Genomic DNA, 22,106 nt, shown 5'->3' on the forward strand with positions numbered 1-22,106 from the left:
AGGTGGTTTAAAATATTTAAAAAAAGCTTGGCCTGCTTGTCAGGTTTGACTGTGCCTTTTGCTGGAGTACAAGAAACATGCCTGTCCATGTCACATAGTTTCCTGTCCCACTTTGAAGGGAGGCACAGTACTCCACTTCTGAAGCCACACCAGTGTGAATAGGTTGGATAGCAGATAATTCTTCCAGGATGCTTGCCAATACCAACAAGCCTTACATATGGTCTCATCACCCAAGATCCTGAATCACTTAATCCTCACCCTGATTCTCCTTCCTTCCACCATGTCGAGTCCCAGGAGACCAGTGATCCTACTCTAAGACACTTTGAGCAGCTCTTTACAAGTTAATTTCTTGATTGTAGCCTCTCACTCTGCATGCTCCAAGAGGGACAGAAGGACATGCTGTTTAGTGACACACAAAAACTTAGAGCAGCTTTTAGGTTTGTAAACAAAAAGGATTTTCACCGACTCATGGCGGCAGCCGTCACTTATACAAGGTACCCAGTCACCACTATTTCTCCTGGTGTGGGGTCCCTGCCTTGTAACAGCATGTGTCCAGGAACATCCCCCATGCCCTTACCAATGCACTTACCCTGACGGCACATTGGGTACGCATTGTGGAGGCCAGGGCTGAGTTCCACCCTGGCACGGAGCATGTGCTTCCGACGCCGAGGATTTGTTGGCCCTATTTCTATCAGATTTTCATACAACTCTGACACTAGTTCCTACACCCCCTCCTGCTCCTCCTCCTCTGTCTCCAATGTGTAATCTCAGACCACGACATCCACATAAGCCGGTAGCTGAAAGCTCTGCAGAAATGCATCAGCAGGCTCTGCTGAAGCTAATTTACATTGGACACAAACCACACAGCACGGCAGAGTTATTGAAAGGAATAACAGACCAGACAGATCTGTGACTCCTCCTGCTTAACCTATAACCAGGCATGGTCATGTGTGAACTATAACCTGATGGCGGCTGTAAAGCTTGGCAAACTCACTCATGTACCATGCTTGACCCATGTCCTCAACTTGGTAGTTCTGAAAACCTACTCAGATTTGCCAGAGCTTCTGGTCAAGGTACGTAGTTCTGCAAGTCAGCTACATCTGCATCTGCTCTGGCAGTGCTGCACCAGTGCATGCAAACCAGCTCACAGACTGGTGTGTGATGTGACCATGCTCTGCAATTCCACACTGCATATGCTGGCAAGGTTTTGTGAGCAGCAGAGACCAGTTGTGGAATTCCATTTCCAACATGTCAATCGTTATTCTGGTAAGCCTCTGCACATAACAACTGAACAATGGGCATCGATGTCTGAAATTTGTGCAGTTTTCGAAGACTTTGAGGACTCCACAAAGATGGTACGTGGTGATAATGCCATAATCAGCACAACGATCGCGCTTCTGTGTCTACTAAACAGCTGTTGCGACAATTAAGCATGAAGCTTTGCATGCAGACCAGGTGGAGATGGAGGAAGACATGAGACAGAGAGGTACTACCCAGCCCAGCCTCATCTGATATGTTCAGCACAGATTGGGTAACAATGAGTAGGTAGAGGCTAAAGAGGAGGAGGAGGAATAGTAGCTGGTTGCTAGTGCAATAGAGGCTAGTACCCACACAAGCTTCATCCCATCTCTCCTACTTGGATGAGCTGAGGAGGGGAATGAGGAGGAAGAGAGGGAGGAGGATAAGGAGGAGATGGAGAGTCACCATTATGGTGGAGACAGGGAAGTGCTGGCTGTAGGAACATTGCCACATATGATCGATTTTATGTACTGCTGCCTTTCCCGTGACCCTCATGTTATATTCATCTTGGTCAAAAAAGAGTACTAGCTATTCACCCTGCTAGACCCACGCTACAAGGAGAATCTTGCATATCTCCTTGTAAGGTAGAGAGGTCTCTTAAAATGGTACTATACCAGAAGGCCATTGTGGGAAATATGTTGAAAAAATTCCCATCAGAAAATGCTAGGAGCAGGAGGCAAGCTGCCTTGCCCAACCAATGAGGACCGGCGAGGGAAACACATACCAGGTGCAGCAGAGGCAGAGATACGCTGTCAAAGTCCTGGGCCAATTTTATGACACGCTCCCAGCATCCAGGCCCTGATGACCGGGTATTTTTGATAAGGAAGAAAAAGTTTTTAAAGATGGCCAAGCAATACCTATATGCAGCGCCCCAGAGAACTGGTCGTTGCAGTAACATCGCTCCACCGCTAAGGGGAGTGATGGTACGTCTGATGGCACTGAAGGAGTTCACCTGACCAGGTATCACAGACACCAATACACTTCATAGTCTGGCCTCCAGGGGGAGCTAAGGGTGCTATGTATTAGGCCACTCCTCACAATCTGGTAAAACTGGGGGTTAGATAGGAAGTTAGAGAGAAAGCTGACTGGGTTGGAACCAGGCAACATCCTGTGGCAGAGGGTGTTGTAGGGGAAGATTCAGGGGGGGTCTCTGTCAGGGGTGGGATCCTGACAGAGGCCTAGCGAACAGAAAGAACGTTACCGGACCGCGCCTGCACTTCATCGCGGCGGTACCCCAAGAAAGGACAAGAAGCGAGGTTTATTGTGAAGCGTGAGAAATGAGATCAACGCAACAAGGAGAAAACACCAGTAGGAGTCGTGCTGTAAGATCGAGGCAACATCCTACTGAGGCGTGTAGCCGGTGGCGGGAAACGCCAAGGAAGTTCTGGCTCCAAGCCTTACTTCAAACCAATGGCAGGACAGTCAGTTATAGGCAGGCTGTCTCACCTAAATCACCTAAGCAGACATAGGGGGCAACAGTGGGAGAGGGGCGACTCTAGGGTCCCAGAAGAACTCCAGGCCTACCCGTCATACGGGTGCGTCCTATCCATATCATCTGGGGGACGGAGAAGAACATCAGAATCAGTTGTGAGGGAACATCAGAAACAGACACAACAGTTGTGAGGACTATCCCGTGGTGCTCAGCAGGGAAGGACTACAACACACAAGCGCTAGAAGGAAGGCACAGATTTCCACCTGCAAAGGGAACTCTGGAGGTGCCATCGGTCTGGCCGGTCTCAGACAGCCCTGTTAACCATACTCCGGATTGAGGATCCTGAAGCCTTCAGTAAAGAGGTAAAGAGACTGCAACCCTGTGTCCTCGTTATTCATCGCACCCTGCACCACACATCATCATTCTCAACTTTTACTGGACGCCCCTTAGCAGGGTCAAGGACCAGGTCTAGCCACCGTGACAATCCCAGAACCGAGACAGAGAGGCCCGGTACCGGGTACCCCTCTACCCTGCGACTGTGGGGGAGCTCCATATACCTGGCAGACAATACCAGCGTACTCTCTAATTTCTCTGAGACCTTCAACTATTAGGTCCCAAAGTTGGACACCTGGAATGAGCTGTCCCTTGATGGCTTTGTGGTGTGGTGCTGCCCTGCTAGCGTCTTGTCTGAGCAGGTTTTTAATGTTGCTGGGGGGGTCATACTACACATGTGCTTTCACTTATGAACAAAAAATACTGACAGGATCTCTCTGATAAAAATGAACAAAGCCTATATTACCCCCAACTTTTCCACACCACCAGATGAAAGCACCACATAAAGTGTTTTTAATTTTCAACATTTGAATATGGACTTCCAGCTGTTGCTTTCACAAATGAACCTCCTTGGATTTTTTTTATTGCTTTTCACTGTGTGCAGAGCTTTTATGAATGTAGAAGTACCACAACTACACTTTTGTGATATTTGAATAAGGCACCTCAGTTGGTGCCTTCAAGAGTGTATGGCTGACCATGCTTGTGATTTTTGGCAGGCTTTGCACTTAGCGCATAGCATTTATTAGTCTACCACTACCACTACATGACAACTTGAACAGAATATGTATGAGGCCCTCCTTTATGTCTAATAGAGGGTGTATCTAAGTCCCTCTTCAATCAAATTTTGGGATTTTTTTGCATTCTCCATAAATTACACTGAAGTTTCCAATTTTTTCATGAAAAAAATCAATTTTGGTTTACTTAAATTATTATTTTTTTTTAATCCTTTTTAAAGTGTGCCTTATTTTAGTCATTATGCAGGAAAGAATGTTTCTTAACATTTTTTTTACTTGTAAACTCCAATTTCTGTTTGATTCAGAATATTTAATTGACAGTCATTAAAGTGGAGTAAAAGTATAACACCATTGTTCTCAGCAGCGATCTTAGAGTCAGAGATGGTTATATGTGTCTTCCCCATGCTGTTCTCCTTCCATTTAGCACTTTTTCTATCCATGACAACATTTTTACTACTCCCCTAGACCTTTTTGTAGGGTCTGGCAGAAAAATGCTCAGATTTCCCATTGACTCCCATTATACTCATTACTCAAAACGAGCAACCAAGCATTAGGAATTGCTCGGTTCAAGTAACGAGCATCCTAGCATTTTAGTGCTCACTCATCCCTAATACTTACCCACTCCATTGCTGGCCACTCTTGTTGTCTATGGGGCAGGACTGGAATGGGAAGTCAATGGTTGTCATATTGAAGTCATCAGACTGCTACAGCCCTGCATAGATGCATTACAATCTTCAATTGTAAGAATAAAAAGATAATTATCTATATTTCTGGGCTGATTTTTAATAAAATATATTGTGATATCTAAATCACTACAATTTATCTTAACCAATGGCACACACACAGTTGTATGGTTCATGCTGCGGTAAAGTAGCACAATTCACAGTTGGGAGGACTTTTGTGTTTGTGTGCACCATATTTTTCTTCCAAAAGTTCCACGTTTATTTAATCTGTCCAAAGAAAATGTTCTCAGAAGCATTGTGGTGCTTCCAGGTGGGATGAGATGGGTTTTTATTAGACAGTAATGACTTTCCTTGTGATTTCCTTCCATTGACAAGATTCTTCTTGAGTATTTTACTAACAGTAGACACAAGAACAGAAGTTTCATCTGTAGACAATTTGTCTAATTATTGGTTGTACACTCAGGCAATGTGTTATTAGCTCTTTTACCAGGGACAAAGCACCTGTGGAACTCTCAATTCCAATCCCAGCATCATATTAGAGAGCAATATTTCCCAACCAGTGGTTTGTAAATGGCATATACTGCTGTGCATTGTGTAACTTTGACACCAGGGATATTGTTCACTATATCACCTTAATTTAGTATCACAAACAGAATTATATTTTGTTGCTAGCTTTTGTCATTGTTAGGCCATATTCACACATTCAGTATTTGTCATCAGTACTTGTAGGCAGAAACTAGGAGTATGTGAAAAATGCAGAAGTGGTGATGTGTTTCTATTACACTTTTTTTCTGAATGTTCCATTACTAATTTTGGCTTACAGATACTGATGTTAAATACTGACCAAATACAGAATGTGTGACCGTGGCCTTAGATTTATGATCAGGATCATTTAACTCGGATTCTGACATTGTCAAACTGAACTTTGCACCAACAACATGTGCACTTTGAAGGGCATTTGTCAGGAGGATCTACCTTCTTATACAGTCTATATGAACACATAAGTCATAGAAAATTGAATAAAATGATATCTTTATGTGCACGAATTGATATTTTATTCCAGAGAATGCCACGTGTTTCTTAATTTGTAAATGAGCAGTTAAGATCTATGAGCCGGACACAGATCTCCCTGAGACTTTATCTCCAGAGTTTATTTTAAATTAAAAGGAGAAGTACCGGTGTGAGACATGTAGATCAGTAGAGCAGACTGACAGTCATTACATGTCTCACACTGGTAACGCCCATTTTCCTTTAAAATAATCTTTGGAGGCAGATTCACAGGGAGATTCTTTGCCCCTCTGCTCCTTTCTGGCACGCATCCGCATCTTTAGATCCCCTGCCGATCGCGTTGGAATTATTGGTTCTCTATAACAGTTACATACTTTTGGGTATCATGGCAGCCGGGAGGGTTCTGCACATGTGCATGGAAGGTCATGGCCCACATCGTCACATCATGAGGCAATTGACCTCTTGCGTGCCTACACAGAACACTCCTGAGCACAATGACACCTGGAAGTATGAGAGGACCAAAGATTCCAATGCGAGTGGTAGTGATTAGTGGAAGGGCCATAGAAGTGAGCGGAGGGTGAGTATAATGATTTTTTTTTAAAGAAGGAACACAGAACATAATAAGGAAAATTAAATTAATGGAGAATAACTTCTATGCAAATTGAATTTCCTGGTAAAAACTGCGCAAACAGGTTAATTTGAATTTTGCCTGATCTGCTGTTATCTAATTGGCATTAAATAAAAATACCAATATCTTTGGAAGCATATGGTAGATTTTAAAAAATATAAAAAATAGAATACTCAAGAGAGAATAAAATAAAAACAAAATCTGGCCACTTTTGACCTGGTGATGGGTCCTTTTTAAACTCATTTGTATTTGGCTTGCAAATAGAAGTCTAGAAAAACATTTTGAAGTTTATTTTGTTTGTGTGCTTGATAAATCTAGTCTTACACATTGATTTTATTGATTTTTTTCTTCTGTGTGTTTTACTTTTGGCACAAAGAGAGCCTTCCATTAATATACTTTACTTGATTAATGTTCCTTCTTACTATGTCTAACCTACTGTGTAATAGTTTTAAGGGTAGAAACCTGCGTACCTTGGCCATAGTCATATATCAGTAGACAATTTGAAAAATGTTGGTGAATCTTTACAGCTAGGTTAATCTTCAGTGCAGATTTGTTATATTATAACTTACTGTAGATTTTTTTTTTAAGGAAAATTGAGAAACTATTTTAAGAAAAATGTAAGATTAGTCTAAAGTTAGATATTGGAAGGGGGGAGGGGAGGCAAAACTATCCAGGAAAATAAACATTTTGTATACTTTACTTATCGGTGTATGATTACTAACAAGTAGTGTTGAGCGATACCGTCCGATACTTGAAAGTATCGGTATCGGAAAGTATCGGCCGATACCGGCAAAGTATCGGATCCAATCCGATACCGATACCCGATACCAATACAAGTCAATGGGACTCAAGTATCGGACGGTATCCCTGATGGTTCCCAGGGTCTGAAGGAGAGGAAACTCTCCTTCAGGCCATGGGATCCATATTAATGTGTAAAAGAAAGAATTAAAATAAAAAATATTGCTATACTCACCTCTCCGACGCAGCCTGGACCTCACCGAGGGAACCGGCAGCGTTCTTTGCTTAAAATTCGCGCATTTACTTCCTTACGTGAAGTCCCGGCTTGTGATTGGTCGCGTGCCGCCCATGTGGCCACGACGCGACCAATCACAGCAAGCCGTGACGTAATTTCAGGTCCTTCAGGATTTTAAAATTACGTTCTGGCTTGTGATTGGTTGCGTCGCGGTCACATGGGCGACGCGACCAATCACAAGCCGTGACGTCACGGGAGGCTGGACACGCGCGCATTTTAAAATGCGCGCGTGTCCTGCCTCCCGTGACGTCCCGGCTTGTGATTGGTCGCGTCGCCCATGTGGCCGCGACGCGACCAATCACAGCAAGCCGTGACGTAATTTCAGGTCCTTCAGGATTTTAAAATTACGTTCTGGCTTGTGATTGGTCGCGTCGCGGTCACATGGGCGACGCGACCAATCACAAGCCGTGACGTCACGGGAGGCTGGACATGCGCGCATTTTAAAATGCGCGCGTTTCCTGCCTCCCGTGACGTCCCGGCTTGTGATTGGTCGCGTCGCCCATGTGACCGCGACGCGACCAATCACAAGCCAGAACGTAATTTTAAAATCCTGAAGGACCTGAAATTACGTCACGGCTTGCTGTGATTGGTCGCGTTGCGGCCACATGGGCGGCACGCGACCAATCACAAGCCGGAACTTCACGTAAGGAAGTAAACGCGCGAATTTTAAGCAAAGAACGCTGCCGGTTCCCTCGGTGAGGTCCAGGCTGCGTCGGAGAGGTGAGTATAGCAATATTTTTTATTTTAATTCTCTCTTTTACACATTATTACATTAATGTTGTTTCGATACCGATACCCGATACCACAAAAGTATCGGATCTCGGTATCGGAATTCCGATACCCGCAAGTATCGGCCGATACCCGATACTTGCGGTATCGGAATGCTCAACACTACTAACAAGTTAAGTATATGTAACAAGATTTTAAAGTAAACAAGTACCTAAGAATAGATTATCAAGCACAATAATGTGCACTCTACACATACTGCTGTGGAAGCTCTCAGCTCAAGCAATATGTTCAATGGACTAGTGCTGCAAATTACAGAAGTGTTAAAATATAAAACATTACATTTTTATTTATTTCCATACATCATAACTGGTACTGAGTATGGTTGAGCGAAACGGATCGGTCATTTTCATAAGTCGCCGACTTTTGGAAAAGTCGGGTTTCATGAAACCCGACCTGATTCCTTTCTGCACAGCTATCTTGTTTGTTTGTCCTCATTTTTTGTGTGCAGCAGTCCTTTTTATTGCTGCCTGCCATACTTTTCAGAGATTATTGTAGGGAGATAGTAATTGTAGTACAGTCCCTATTTTTTTTTAATATCTTCCAGCCACTTTCAGCCCCTGAAACTGTGTAGTGTAAAACAGTGGGCCTGTATTTTTCTGCACTGTCCCACACCTAAGAAGGGAGATTTATATTGCCAATCAGTGCATCTGTGCCAGTGCTGTCTGTGGTATCTGTCAGTCATTTTGTGCCACAGAAACTATACTGTGATATAGTGGGCCTGATTTATTCACTTGTCTCCCATATAAAAAAAAAAATAAAAATAAAGGGAGAATAATCTTGACAAATCTTCATCTGTGCCAGTGCTTTCTGTGGTATCTGTCATTAATTTTGTGCCACAGAAACTATACTGTGATATAGTGGGCCTGATTAAATCACTTGTCTCCCATATAAAAAAAAATTAAAATAAAGGGAGAATAATCTTGCCAAATCTGGGCATCTGTGCCAGTGCTGTCTGTGGTATCTGTCATTCATTTTGTGCCACAGAAACTATACTGTGATATAGTGGGCCTGATTAAATCACTTGTTTCCTATATCAAAAATAAAAATTAAAATGAAGGGAGAATAATCTTGCCAAATCTGTGCATCTGTGCCATTGCTGTCTGTGGTATCTGTCATTCATTTTGTGCCACAGAAACTATACTGTGATATAGTGGGCCTGATAAAATCACTTGTCTCCCATATAAAAAAAAAAAATAAAATAAAGGGAGAATAATCTTGCCAAATCTGGGCATCTGTGCCAGTGCTGTCTGTGGTATCTGTCATTCATTTTGTGCCACAGAAACTATACTGTGATATAGTGGGCCTGATTAAATCACTTGTTTCCTATATAAAAAATAAAAATTAAAATGAAGGGAGAATAATCTTGCCAAATCTGTGCATCTGTGCCATTGCTGTCTGTGGTATCTGTCATTCATTTTGTGCCACAGAAACTATACTGTGATATAGTGGGCCTGATAAAATCACTTGTCTCCCATATAAAAAAAAAAATTAAAATAAAGGGAGAATAATCTTGCCAAATCTGGGCATCTGTGCCAGTGCTGTCTGTGGTATCTGTCATTCATTTTGTGCCACAGAAACTATACTGTGATATAGTGGGCCTGATTAAATCACTTGTTTCCTACATCAAAAATAAAAATTAAAATGAAGGGAGAATAATCTTGCCAAATCTGTGCATCTGTGCCATTGCTGTCTGTGGTATCTGTCATTCATTTTGTGCCACAGAAACTATACTGTGATATAGTGGGCCTGATAAAATCACTTGTCTCCCATATAAAAAAAAAAAATTAAAATAAAGGGAGAATAATCTTGCCAAATCTGGGCATCTGTGCCAGTGCTGTCTGTGGTATCTGTCATTCATTTTGTGCCACAGAAACTATACTGTGATATAGTGGGCCTGATTAAATCACTTGTTTCCTATATCAAAAATAAAAATTAAAATGAAGGGAGAATAATCTTGCCAAATCTGTGCATCTGTGCCATTGCTGTCTGTGGTATCTGTCATTCATTTTGTGCCACAGAAACTATACTGTGATATAGTGGGCCTGATTAAATCACTTGTTTCCTATATCAAAAATAAAAATTAAAATGAAGGGAGAATAATCTTGCCAAATCTGTGCATCTGTGCCATTGCTGTCTGTGGTATCTGTCATTCATTTTGTGCCACAGAAACTATACTGTGATATAGTGGGCCTGATAAAATCACTTGTCTCCCATATAAAAAAAAAAAAAATTAAAATAAAGGGAGAATAATCTTGCCAAATCTGGGCATCTGTGCCAGTGCTGTCTGTGGTATCTGTCATTCATTTTGTGCCACAGAAACTATACTGTGATATAGTGGGCCTGATTAAATCACTTGTTTCCTATATCAAAAATAAAAATTAAAATGAAGGGAGAATAATCTTGCCAAATCTGTGCATCTGTGCCATTGCTGTCTGTGGTATCTGTCATTCATTTTGTGGTACAGAAACTATACTGTGATATAGTGGGCCTGATAAAATAAATCACTTGTCTCCCATATAAAAAAAAATAAATAAAATAAAGGGAGAATAATCTTGCCAAATCTCTGCATCTGTGCCAGTGCTGTCTGTGGTATCTGTCATTCATTTTGTGCCACAGAAACTATACTGTGATATAGTGGGCCTGATAAAATCACTTGTCTCCCATATAAAAAAATAAAAATAAAATAAAGGGATAATAATCTTGCCAAATCTGTGCATCTGTGCCAGTGCTGTCTGTGGTATCTGTCATTCATTTTGTGCCACAGAAACTATACTGTGATATAGTGGGCCTGATTAAATCACTTGTCTCCCATATAAAAAAAAAATTAAAATAAAGGGAGAATAATCTTGCCAAATCTGTGCATCTGTGCCAGTGCTGTCTGTGGTATCTGTCATTCATTTTGTGCCACAGAAACTATACTGTGATATAGTGGGCCTGATTAAATCACTTGTCTCCCATATAAAAAAAAATTAAAATAAAGGGAGAATAATCTTGCCAAATCTGGGCATCTGTGCCAGTGCTGTCTGTGGTATCTGTCATTCATTTTGTGCCACAGAAACTATACTGTGATATAGTGGGCCTGATTAAATCACTTGTTTCCTATATCAAAAATAAAAATTAAAATGAAGGGAGAATAATCTTGCCAAATCTGTGCATCTGTGCCATTGCTGTCTGTGGTATCTGTCATTCATTTTGTGCCACAGAAACTATACTGTGATATAGTGGGCCTGATAAAATCACTTGTCTCCCATATAAAAAAAAAATTAAAATAAAGGGAGAATAATCTTGCCAAATCTGGGCATCTGTGCCAGTGCTGTCTGTGGTATCTGTCATTCATTTTGTGCCACAGAAACTATACTGTGATATAGTGGGCCTGATTAAATCACTTGTTTCCTATATCAAAAATAAAAATTAAAATGAAGGGAGAATAATCTTGCCAAATCTGTGCATCTGTGCCATTGCTGTCTGTGGTATCTGTCATTCATTTTGTGCCACAGAAACTATACTGTGATATAGTGGGCCTGATAAAATCACTTGTCTCCCATATAAAAAAAAAAAAAATTAAAATAAAGGGAGAATAATCTTGCCAAATCTGGGCATCTGTGCCAGTGCTGTCTGTGGTATCTGTCATTCATTTTGTGCCACAGAAACTATACTGTGATATAGTGGGCCTGATTAAATCACTTGTTTCCTATATCAAAAATAAAAATTAAAATGAAGGGAGAATAATCTTGCCAAATCTGTGCATCTGTGCCATTGCTGTCTGTGGTATCTGTCATTCATTTTGTGCCACAGAAACTATACTGTGATATAGTGGGCCTGATAAAATCACTTGTCTCCCATATAAAAAAAAAAAATAAAATAAAGGGAGAATAATCTTGCCAAATCTCTGCATCTGTGCCAGTGCTGTCTGTGGTATCTGTCATTCATTTTGTGCCACAGAAACTATACTGTGATATAGTGGGCCTGATAAAATCACTTGTCTCCCATATAAAAAAATAAAAATAAAATAAAGGGAGAATAATCTTGCCAAATCTCTGCATCTGTGCCAGTGCTGTCTGTGGTATCTGTCATTCATTTTGTGCCACAGAAACTATACTGTGATATAGTGGGCCTGATTAAATCACTTGTCTCCCATATAAAAAAAAAATAAAATAAAGGGAGAATAATCTTGCCAAATCAGTGCATCTGTGCCAGTGCTGTCTGTGGTATCTGTCATTCATTTTGTGCCACAGAAACTATACTGTGATATAGTGGGCCTGATTAAATCACTTGTCTCCCATATAAAAAAAAATTAAAATAAAGGGAGAATAATCTTGCCAAATCTGTGCATCTGTGCCAGTGCTGTCTGTGGTATCTGTCATTCATTTTGTGCCACAGAAACTATACTGTGATATAGTGGGCCTGATTAAATCACTTGTCTCCCATATAAAAAAAAATTAAAATAAAGGGAGAATAATCTTGCCAAATCTGGGCATCTGTGCCAGTGCTGTCTGTGGTATCTGTCATTCATTTTGTGCCACAGAAACTATACTGTGATATAGTGGGCCTGATTAAATCACTTGTTTCCTATATCAAAAATAAAAATTAAAATGAAGGGAGAATAATCTTGCCAAATCTGTGCATCTGTGCCATTGCTGTCTGTGGTATCTGTCATTAATTTTGTGCCACAGAAACTATACTGTGATATAGTGGGCCTGATAAAATCACTTGTCTCCCATATAAAAAAAAAAAATTAAAATAAAGGGAGAATAATCTTGCCAAATCTGGGCATCTGTGCCAGTGCTGTCTGTGGTATCTGTCATTCATTTTGTGCCACAGAAACTATACTGTGATATAGTGGGCCTGATTAAATCACTTGTTTCCTATATCAAAAATAAAAATTAAAATGAAGGGAGAATAATCTTGCCAAATCTGTGCATCTGTGCCATTGCTGTCTGTGGTATCTGTCATTCATTTTGTGCCACAGAAACTATACTGTGATATAGTGGGCCTGATAAAATCACTTGTCTCCCATATAAAAAAAAAATTAAAATAAAGGGAGAATAATCTTGCCAAATCTGGGCATCTGTGCCAGTGCTGTCTGTGGTATCTGTCATTCATTTTGTGCCACAGAAACTATACTGTGATATAGTGGGCCTGATTAAATCACTTGTTTCCTATATCAAAAATAAAAATTAAAATGAAGGGAGAATAATCTTGCCAAATCTGTGCATCTGTGCCATTGCTGTCTGTGGTATCTGTCATTCATTTTGTGCCACAGAAACTATACTGTGATATAGTGGGCCTGATAAAATCACTTGTCTCCCATATAAAAAAAAAAAATTAAAATAAAGGGAGAATAATCTTGCCAAATCTGGGCATCTGTGCCAGTGCTGTCTGTGGTATCTGTCATTCATTTTGTGCCACAGAAACTATACTGTGATATAGTGGGCCTGATTAAATCACTTGTTTCCTATATCAAAAATAAAAATTTAAATGAAGGGAGAATAATCTTGCCAAATCTGTGCATCTGTGCCATTGCTGTCTGTGGTATCTGTCATTCATTTTGTGCCACAGAAACTATACTGTGATATAGTGGGCCTGATAAAATCACTTGTCTCCCATATAAAAAAAAAATTAAAATAAAGGGAGAATAATCTTGCCAAATCTGGGCATCTGTGCCAGTGCTGTCTGTGGTATCTGTCATTCATTTTGTGCCACAGAAACTATACTGTGATATAGTGGGCCTGATTAAATCACTTGTTTCCTATATCAAAAATAAAAATTAAAATGAAGGGAGAATAATCTTGCCAAATCTGTGCATCTGTGCCATTGCTGTCTGTGGTATCTGTCATTCATTTTGTGCCACAGAAACTATACTGTGATATAGTGGGCCTGATAAAATCACTTGTCTCCCATATAAAAAAAAAAAATTAAAATAAAGGGAGAATAATCTTGCCAAATCTGGGCATCTGTGCCAGTGCTGTCTGTGGTATCTGTCATTCATTTTGTGCCACAGAAACTATACTGTGATATAGTAGGCCTGATTAAATCACTTGTTTCCTATATCAAAAATAAAAATTTAAATGAAGGGAGAATAATCTTGCCAAATCTGTGCATCTGTGCCATTGCTGTCTGTGGTATCTGTCATTCATTTTGTGCCACAGAAACTATACTGTGATATAGTGGGCCTGATAAAATCACTTGTCTCCCATATAAAAAAAATAAAATAAAATAAAGGGAGAATAATCTTGCCAAATCTCTGCATCTGTGCCAGTGCTGTCTGTGGTATCTGTCATTCATTTTGTGCCACAGAAACTATACTGTGATATAGTGGGCCTGATAAAATCACTTGTCTCCCATATAAAAAAATAAAAATAAAATAAAGGGAGAATAATCTTGCCAAATCTCTGCATCTGTGCCAGTGCTGTCTGTGGTATCTGTCATTCATTTTGTGCCACAGAAACTATACTGTGATATAGTGGGCCTGATTAAATCACTTGTCTCCCATATAAAAAAAAAATTAAAATAAAGGGAGAATAATCTTGCCAAATCAGTGCATCTGTGCCAGTGCTGTCTGTTGTATCTGTCATTCATTTTGTGCCACAGAAACTATACTGTAATATAGTGGGCCTGATTAAATCACTTGTCTCCCATATAAAAAAAAAATAAAAAAAAATAAAATAAAAATAAAATAAAATAAAGGGAGAATAATCTTGCCAAATCTGTGCATCTGTGCCAGTGCTGTCTGTGGTATCTGTCATTCATTTTGTGCCACAGAAACTATACTGTGATATAGTGGGCCTGATAAAATCACTTGTCTCCCATATAAAAAAAAAAAAATTAAAATAAAGGGAGAATAATCTTGCCAAATCTGTGCATCTGTGCCAGTGCTGTCTGTGGTATCTGTCATTCATTTTGTGCCACAGAAACTATACTGTGATATAGTGGGCCTGATTAAATCACTTGTCTCCCATATAAAAAAAAAATTAAAATAAAGGGAGAATAATCTTGCCAAATCTGTGCATCTGTCCTAGTGCTGTCTGTGGTATCTGTCATTCATTTTGTGCCACAGAAACTATACTGTGATATTGTGGGCCTGATTAAATCACTTGTCTTCCATATATATAAAAAAATTAAAATAAAGGGAGAATAATCTTGCCAAATCTGTGCATCTGTGCCAGTGCTGTATGTGGTATCTGTCATTCATTTTGTGCCACAGAAACTATACTGTGATATAGTGGGCCTGATTAAATCACATGTCTCCATATCAAAAAAGAGGGAGATTTCTATTGCCAGTGTGTGCATCTGCATGTATCAGTCCTGTTAGTGGCATATCTGCCAGCCTCTTTCTGCCAATCAAACTGTGTAGTGTAATACAGTGGGCTTGATTTTTCCCTGCATTCTCCCACACATAAAGAGGGAGATTTAGATTGCCAGTGTGTACATCTGCGTGCGTCAGTCCTGTTAGTGGAATATCTGCCAGCCTCTTTCTGCTAATCAAACTGTGTAGTGTAATACAGTGGGCCTGATTTTTCCCTGCATTCTCCCACACCTAAAGAGGGAGATTTCTATTGCCAGTGTGTGCATCTGCGTCACTCCTGTTAGTGGCATATCTGCCAGCCTCTTTCTGCCAATCAAACTGTTTAGTGTAATACAGTGGGCCTGATTTTTCCCTGCATTCTCCCACACCTAAAGAGGGAGGTTTCTTTTGCCAATGTGTGCATCTGCGTCACTCCTGTTAGTGGCATATCTGTATCTGCCAGCCTCTTTCTGCCAATCAAACTGTGTAGTGTAATACAGTGGGCCTGATTTTTCCCTGCATTCTCCCACACCTAAAGAGGGAGATTTCTATTGCCAGTGTGTGCATCTGCGTCACTCCTGTTAGTGGCATATCTGCCAGCCTCTTTCTGCCAATCAAACTGTGTAGTGTAATACAGTGGGCCTGATTTTTCCCTGCATTCTCCCACACCTAAAGAGGGAGATTTCTATTGCCAGTGTGTGCATCTGCGTCACTCCTGTTAGTGGCATATCTGCCAGCCTCTTTCTGCCAATCAAACTGTGTAGTGTAATACAGTGGGCCTGATTTTTCCCTGCATTCTCCCACACCTAAAGAGGGAGATTTCTATTGCCAGTGTGTGCATCTGTGTCACTCCTGTTAGTGGCATATCTGCCAGCCTCTTTCTGCCAATCAAACTGTGTAGTGTAATACAGTGGGCCTGATTTTTCCCTGCATTCTCCCACACCTAAAGAGGGAGATTTCTATTGCCAGTGTGTGCATCTGCGTCACTCCTGTTAGTGGCATATCTGCCAGCCTCTTTCTGCCAATCAAACTGTTTAGTGTAATACAGTGGGCCTGATTTTTCCCTGCATTCTCCCACACCTAAAGAGGGAGGTTTCTATTGCCAATGTGTGCATCAGCGTCACTTCTGTTAGTGGCATATCTGTATCTGCCAGCCTCTTTCTGCCAATCAAACTGTGTAGTGTAATACAGTGGGCCTGATTTTTCACTGCATTCTCCCACACCTAAAGAGGGAGATTTCTATTGCCAGTGTGTGCATCTGCGTCACTCCTGTTAGTGGCATATCTGCCAGCCTCTTTCTGCCAATCAAACTGTGTAGTGTAATACAGTGGGCCTGATTTTTCCCTGCATTCTCCCACACCTAAAGAGGGAGATTTCTATTGCCAGTGTGTGCATCTGCGTCACTCCTGTTAGTGGCATATCTGCCAGCCTCTTTCTGCCAATCAAACTGTGTAGTGTAATACAGTGGGCCTGATTTTTCCCTGCATTCTCCCACACCTAAAGAGGGATATTTCTATTGCCAGTGTGTGCATCTGTGTCACTCCTGTTAGTGGCATATCTGCCAGCCTCTTTCTGCCAATCAAACTGTGTAGTGTAATACAGTGGGCCTGATTTTTCCCTGCATTCTCCCACACCTAAAGAGGGAGATTTCTATTGCCAGTGTATGCATCTGCGTCACTCCTGTTAGTAGCATATCTGCCAGCCTCTTTCTGCCAATCAAACTGTGTAGTGTAATACAGTGGGCCACATTTTTCCCTGCATTCTCCCACACATAAAAAAGGAGATTTAAATTCACAACAAGTTTACGTACACATTCTACCTGGTTTTACAGGACCACATAACGGTTGTTAGTTTGGTTACATTTTTCCAAGAATGAGGAAGTCTGGTGGAAGAGGTCGTGGCCGGTCATTGCCAGCTGGTAATGATGGTAGTGGTGGTGGTCGTGGTCTTTGCCAGCTGGTAATGATGGTAGTGGTGGTGGTCGTGGAGCATCAGGTGGTCATGGGAAAAGCAATATAGACCCTAAGTCTCGAGTTGTTGAGCCAGTGTCATCGTCTGGCTACACAAGGCCTCGAACACTCCCTTTTCTGGGAGTAGGAAAACCGCTTTTAAAGCCAGAGCAGCAGGAACAAGTTTTGGCTTTCCTTGCTGACTCTGCCTCTAGCTCTTTCGCCTCCTCCTCGGAAAGTGCAAAATGTAAAAGCAGCGCGTCGTCAGTGGATGTTCCTGGTCAGGGACAAGTCGCTTCCTTGTGTTCTTCACCCAGAACAACAGAGAAGGATGCTGTCAGGCGACACAACAGGTTACGCCATGGAGCTCTTTACACATACCGTTCCTGGGTTAGAAAGGGAAATTGTTAACAGGCCATGCCCATTACAAGATGAATCGGACATGGAGTGCACAGATACACAGCCACAGCCAGATGATTAAGCTGTTCCTTTGACTCAGATCAGAACATTGCCCTCGCAGTGTACTGATCCAGAATCTCAGCCTGATGAGACTATTAAGCCCCGTCACGAACGCTATAGCACCGGCTTACACGGTGACCCAGAGGAAGGTGCGCAGAACATAGAAGAGGAGGTCATAGATGACACAGTTGTTGACCCCGATTGGCAGCCATTGGGGGAACAGGGTGCAGGTGGCAGTAGCTCTGAAGCGGAGGAGGAGGAGCCGCAGCAGGCATCAACATCGCAACAGCTTCCATCTGGCAGGCCCGTATCTGGTCAAAAATGTGTGGCAAAACCAAAACCAGTTGTAGGTCAGCGTGGCCATGCGGTTAAAGTAGCTCAGTGTGCAATGCCTGAAAAGGTATCTGATAGTAGGAAGAGTGCAGTCTGGCATTTTTTTAACCAAGATCCAAATGATCAGTGCAAAGTCATCTGTAAGAAATGCTCAAGGACCTTCAGCAGAGGTCAGAATGTTAAAAATCTAAATACAAGTTGCATGCGTAGACATTTAACCACCATGCACTTGCAAGCCTGGACAAACTACCAAACGTCCCTTAACGTTGTAGCACCCTCTCACAATGAAGCTAGTCAGCAACGCTACATCCCTTCCCTCACTGTAAGCCCACCGTTTACCACACCACCTGCAGTAAATGTGGCGGTTTCGTCGCAAGGCCAAAGCAGTCAGGGAATCACCAGGTTCGTGGTAGGAAACACTGTATGTAGGGCAACAGCAAGAATACCATCACCAACCCTCTCTCAGTCTGCCATGTCCACCGGCACCCCCGCTAGTTCCACCCTATGCAGCTCTCCAGTCCAGCTCACCCTACATGAGACTCTCATTAGGAAAAGGAAGTACTCATCCTCGCATCCGCGTACACAGGGATTGAGCGCCCACATTGCTAGACTAATCTCGTTAGAGATGATGCCCTACCGGTTAGTTGAAACCGAAGCTTTCAAAGCCCTGATGGACTACGCTGTACCATGCTACGAGCTACCCAGTCGACACTTCTTTTCAAGAAAAGTCATCCGAGCTCTCCACCAGCATGTAAAAGACCGCATTGTCCATGCACTCAGGCAATCTGTGAGTAGAAAGGTGCACCTGACAACAGATGCATGGACAAGTAGGCATGGCCAGGGGCGTTACGTCTCCATCACGGCACACTGGGTTAATGTGGTGGATGCAGGGTCCACAGGGGACAGCAATATTGGGACAGTTCTTCCTAGCCCACGGTCTAGAAAACAGTTGGCTGTAGGCATTCGTCCCCCCTCCTCCTCCTCGTCCTCCAGCAGAAGCGAGAGCTCGTGCACAGACCGCAGTCGCACGACCACTCCATCCACAGCTGCCACTGTTGCACACAAGGTGTCCCATTATGGAACAGCTAGTGGCAAGCGTCAGCAGGCTGTATTGGCAATGAAGTGTTTGGGCGACAACAGACACACCACGGAAGTTCTGTCCGAGTTCTTGCAGCAAGAAATTCAGTCATGGCTGGGCACTGTACATCTTGAGGCAGGCAAGGTAGTGAGTGATAACGGAAGGAATTTTATGGCTGCCATAGCCCTTTCACAACTGAAACACATTCCTTGCCTGGCTCACACCTTAAACCTGGTGGTGCAGTGCTTTCTGAAAAGTTATCCGGGGTTACCCAACCTGCTCCTGAAAGTGCGCAGACTTTGCTCGCACATCCGCAGTTCGCCCGTACACTTCAGCCATATGCAGAACCATCAGCGGTCTTTGAAACTTCCCCAGCATCGCCTAATCATCGACGTTGCAACAAGGTGGAACTCCACACTGCACATGCTTCAGAGACTGTGCGAACAGAGGCGTGCTGTTATGTATTTGTGGGAGGATAAACATACACGGGTAGGCAGTTGGATGGCGGACATGGAGTTGCCAGGTGTGCAGTGGTCGAAGCTAGATGACCTGTGTCAAGTCCTTCAGTGTTTTGAGGAATGCACACGGCTGGTTAGTGCAGACAACACCATAATAAGCATGAGCATCCCCCTAATGCGTCTGCTGATGCAAAGTTTGACGCACATAAAGGAGCAGGCGTCTGCAGCCGAGGACGAGGGAAGCCTAGATGACAGTCAGCCATTGTCTGCTCAGGATAGTCTACAGGACGAGGTGGCGGTCGAAGAGGAGGAGGATGAGGAGGATGATGGGGATGAGTATTTTTTGGATGAGGAAGCTTCTCAGGGGGCAATAGAAACTGCTGGCGTTTCAAGGCCGGGTTCAGGTTTTTTGAGGGAGACAAGTGACGTTGATTTGCCCGAAAGTGCTCCTCAACCCAGCACATGCACTGATTTGACAATTGGAACATTGGCCCACATGGCAGATTATGCCTTGCGTATCCTAAAAAGGGACCCACGCGTTATCAAAATGATGACTGACCGATGACGATTACTGGTTGGCCTGCCTCCTTGATCCGCGCTATAAAGGCAAATTGCAAAATATCATGCCACATGAGAACCTCGAACAAATATTGGCAACCAAACAAGCTACTCTTGTAGACCGTTTGATTCAGGCATTCCCAGCACACAGCGCCAGTGATGGTTCTCACACGAGCTGCAGTGGGCAACAGGGCTGAGGTGTTAGAGGTGCACAAATCAGAAGTGGCGTTGGACAGAGGGGTTTTCTGACCAGGTTGTGGAGTGATTTCGCAATGACCGCAGACACGACAGGTACTGCAGCATCAATTCAAAGTGACAGGAGACAACATTTGTCCAGTATGGTTACTAACTATTTTTCCTCCATTATCGATGTTCTCCCTCAACCGTCATTCCCCTTTGATTACTGGGCATCCAAAATAGACACCTGGCCTGAATTGGCCGAATATGCATTGCAGGAGCTTGCTTGCCCAGCAGCTAGTGTGCTATCAGAAAGAGTATTCAGTGCTGCTGGTTCAATACTGACCGAAAAAAGGACTCGTCTGGCGACCCAAAATGTTGATGATCTAACCTTCATTAAAATGAACCACTCATGGATTTCTAATTATTTTGCCCCACCTTTCCCGGCTGACACATAGCTTTCCTGAAAAAAGGTCTTGCTTTGGGACTGGTGTTACTGACTGTTCCAATCTCTTAATTTGCAGCTGCTGTTTGTACAGCATATGACATGCTTACACCTCCCCAAATGGCCTAACTCCCCCCACGGGGCCGTGGTCTCGCCACTTGGCGCAAGCACCCGTCAGAGTGCCGTTTGTCTGAAGAGGTGGGTGTGCCCACTTTTGGTCGATGGCACTGGCACTGGGTCCCTCATAGTACAATGAAGTGTCTCTGGCTGTGGTGGCGCGCACCCAACGTCAGACACACCGTTGTAACATGAGGGGCCCTGGGCCTGTACCGCCGGCCAAGAGAGAGTGTCCCCCCCAGCTCAAACAGTGCTCTACCACTTGCAAAATTATCTCTCGCTGCTCCACCACTGTTTAGTCTATGCGCTGAAATCCTTCAATGCCTGGCACTGACAATAACAATTTGTATGACATGTTTGATGCTATTTAAAATAGCCAGGGGCCCTGTCCTACATTTACACCAGTAAATACTTTGCGCCAAATTACAATGTCTGAAAGTCAGCATAGGAGCACACCCCTGTACCTAAGTATGGCACCCTTTTTTTTTTTGCGAGACATTAACATCTATTTAGTTTTTTAGAGTACTTACTGTCTGCGGTCCCTCCTTCCAATTGTCCTCCGCCGAGCACACCAATGCTGCCTGTGTACCCCTGCCACATAATGGAAGCTGCATAGAGCCTATTTTGTTATTTTAGGCCTACTAAGTCTGTCTGCGGTCCCTCCGTCCTTATTGTCCTCCACCGAGCACACCAATGCTGCCTGTGTACCCTGCCACATAATGGAAGCTGCATAGAGCCTATTTTGTTATTTTAGGTCTACTAAGTCTGTCTGTGGTCCCTCCATCCAATTGTCCTCCGCTGACCACACCAATGCTGCCTGTGTACCCCTGCCACATAATGGAAGCTGCATAGAGTCTATTTTGTTATTTTAGGCCTACTAAGTCTGTCTGCGGTCCCTCCGTCCAATTGTCCTCCGCTGACCACACCAATGCTGCCTGTGTACCCCTGCCACATAATGGAAGCTGCATAGAGCCTATTTTGTTATTTTAGGCCTAGGAAGTCTGTCTGTGGTCCCTCCTTGAAATCGTCCTCCGCTGACCACACCAATGCTGCCTGTGTACCCCTGCCACATAATGGAAGCTGCATAGAGCCTATTTTGTTATTTTAGGCCTACTAAGTCTGTCTGTGGTCCCTCCGTCCAAATGTCCTCCACTGAGCACACCAATGCTGCCTGTGTACCCCTGCCACATAATGGAAGCTGCATAGAGCCTATTTTGTTATTTTAGGCCTACTAAGTCTGTCTGCGGTTCCTCCGTCCAATTGTCCTCCGCCGAGCACACCAATGCTGCCTGTGTACCCCTGTAGCCT

The 22,106-nt window shown here is 42.9% G+C and overlaps 1 protein-coding gene across 1 annotated transcript in view; it reads left to right on the top strand.

Moving 5' to 3' along the window:
* The window catches only part of CHRNA7 (cholinergic receptor nicotinic alpha 7 subunit), a 510,896-nt gene that overhangs the window by 229,829 nt on the left and 258,961 nt on the right, over positions 1–22,106 (top strand). The gene's annotated exons all lie outside the window — the stretch shown is intronic.

This window comes from Ranitomeya variabilis, chromosome 5, assembly GCF_051348905.1.
Source record: "Ranitomeya variabilis isolate aRanVar5 chromosome 5, aRanVar5.hap1, whole genome shotgun sequence".
NCBI lineage: Eukaryota > Metazoa > Chordata > Amphibia > Anura > Dendrobatidae > Ranitomeya > Ranitomeya variabilis.